We start from the raw sequence: 2,759 nt of genomic DNA on the forward strand, positions 1-2,759 counted from the left end.
AAAGCAGGTCCTGGGCTGCAATTCTCAACCTTGGCTCAAATAAACTCTCTAAATTAAAAAAAAAAAAAAAATCGAGGCTGGGCAACATGGCAAAATCCCATCTCTACAAAAACTAAAAAATAAAATATTAGCCAGGCATGGTGGCATAAGCCTGTAGTCCCAGCTACTCAGGAGGTGGGCAGATTGATTAAGCCAGGGAGGTCAAGGCTGCAGTGAGCTGTGATCATGTCACTGCACTCTAGCCTGGGCAACAGAGTAAGACCCTGTCTCAAAAAAAAAAAAAAAAAAAATCAACACAGAGAAATTGTATAAAAGCTCTGGAAGTGAATATTAAAAACATGTTAAACACATGGTTATGCATATATCAGTCAGGAAGCAGAAATCACACCAGAGCCACTTCCTTCCCTGCCCAGCTCTGAGCCCCACAAACTGCATTCATCACCCAGGCTCCCTTGTCCTCCAGCTCCTTGCTGAGTCTGACAATGGAGGGTACGGGCAGGAGTGTGGAAGGCAGGAGGTGAGAAGAGCTGGTGTATCTCATCTGTGCCCTGCCTCTTTTCGTGCCCTCTCTCTGGGTGGGACTTTGTTCCTCCACAAGCTCAGCTCTTGCCTGCACCTCTTCTCCAAGGTTCCAGCTCTCCCTGGGCTCCGGTCACACTGGTTCCTCCCACTGTCCCTGAAGTCCTGAGGACAGTAACACTCACCATAATGTCTAGTCTCTGGGTACCTCACCATGCCTTTTTTGTTCCCTTAACCTTATGCACATTTCCTTTTTTTTTTTTTTTGAGACAGAGTCTAACTCTGCCACCCAGGCTGGAGTGCAGCGGCACAATCTTGGCTCACTGCAACCTCCGCCTCTTGGGTTCAAGTGATTTTCCTGCCTCAGCCTCCCGAGTAGCCGGGACTACAGGCATGTGCCACCACACCTGGCTAATTTTTGTATCTTTAGTAGAGACAGGGTTTCTCCATGTTGGCCAGATGGTCTCGAACCCCTGACCTCAAGTTTTCCACCCACCTCGGCCTCCCAAAGTGCTGGAATTACAGGCGTGAGCCACCGCACCCAGTCCCCTTATCCACATTTCTATAAGAAGTCCCTTCATTAAAGTCTCTTTAGTTAAACCATCTTGGGTGAGTGTTTCTTGCCAGGACCTTAACTCAAACCCTTCTCAATTCTTTTTGTAAAGCCAGAATAACCCTGATACTAAAACCTGACAAGTGGCACAAAGAGAGACAGAATGAATGAGTCATACACCTGCCTCATTTATACAAATGTAAAGTCCTAATGAAAATTTAATCAGCTAAGTCCAATGTATGTCAACAATGTATGAAAAGAATACACCATGAGCTAACATTCCTGGAATGCATGAATAATTCTATATTAGAATGGCAGTGAACTGATTTATTTACCACAGCAACAGGTCAAAGGAGAAAAAGATCATTTTACATACTGAATAGATGTTTGGTAAATTGCGACATCCATTCCTGATTTTCTTTTTGAAAGCTCAAGTAAACGGGAAATCAAAGTATACTTATCTCACATGATAAAAAATAATAAATCTCAAACCAACAGCCAAAATCAAAAGCGTAAAATACAAGTAGCATTCCACCAAATCTGAGAACAAGACAAAGAGTTCTAATATCTTGTTATTTAACATTATTCTAAAGATCCTAGCTAATGCAATTAGATAGAAAAAATAAGACGGAAACAAATTATAATTATTTGCAAATATGATCGTCTTCCCATAAAAAACTGAGAGAATACAAAATTATCAAAACAGAAGAATTTAGTAAAGTGGCTAGTTATAAAATAACTTCTTCTTTTCTTTTCTTTTTTTGAGACAAGCTCTTGCTCTGTCACCCAGGCTGGAGTGCAATGGGGGTGATCTTGGCTCACTACAATCTCTGCCTCCTGGGCTCAAGCGATCCTTGCACCTCAGCCTCCCAAGTAGCTAGGACTACAGGTGCTCACACCACCATGCCCAGCTAATTTTTGTATTTTTAGTAGAGACAGGGTTTTGCCACGTTGCCCAGGCTGTTCTTGAACTCCTGAGCTCAGGTGATCCACCCACCTCGGCCTTCCAAAGTGCTGGGATTACAGGTGTGAGCCACTGCACCCAGCCTAAAATAAATTTTCATTTCCTAATAAACTGTTAGAAAACATGATGCAAAAAAGGGGGGCTATATTAGTTATCTCTGCTATGTAACAAATTACCCCAAAACTGAGTGACTTAAAACAACACATTTATTATCTCAAGTTTCTGTGGGTCAGGAATCCAGGTGTGGTTTAGCCAAGTCTTCTGGCTCAAAGTCTCTTACAAGGGTAAAATTAAGGGGTCAGCCAAGGCTCTGGTGTCATCTGAAGGCTCAACTGGGGAAAGATTTGCTTCTAAGTTCCCTCACATGGCTACTGGCAGCATGTGGTTCCTCACCAGTTGTTGGACTGTGGGCCTCAGCTCCTGGCTCGCTGTTGGCCAGCCACCATCCTCGGTTCTCTGCCACATGGGTTTTCCATAAGATGGCTCACAACACAGCAGCTGGTTTCATGAGCACAGGAAAGCAAGAGGGTTAGAGAGACAAAATTACAGCAAAACAGAAATTCGCCCCTTATAACCTAATCTCAGAAGTAACAACCCATCATTTTTTGCCATATTCTATTTATGAGAAGCAAGTCACTAGATCCAGCCCACACACAAAGGAAAGGGATTCTACAAGGGGGTGACTACCAGAAGGTAAGGATCACTGGGAGCCATTTCAGAAGC

Source organism: Pongo abelii, chromosome 16, assembly GCF_028885655.2.
Source record: "Pongo abelii isolate AG06213 chromosome 16, NHGRI_mPonAbe1-v2.0_pri, whole genome shotgun sequence".
Lineage (NCBI taxonomy): Eukaryota > Metazoa > Chordata > Mammalia > Primates > Hominidae > Pongo > Pongo abelii.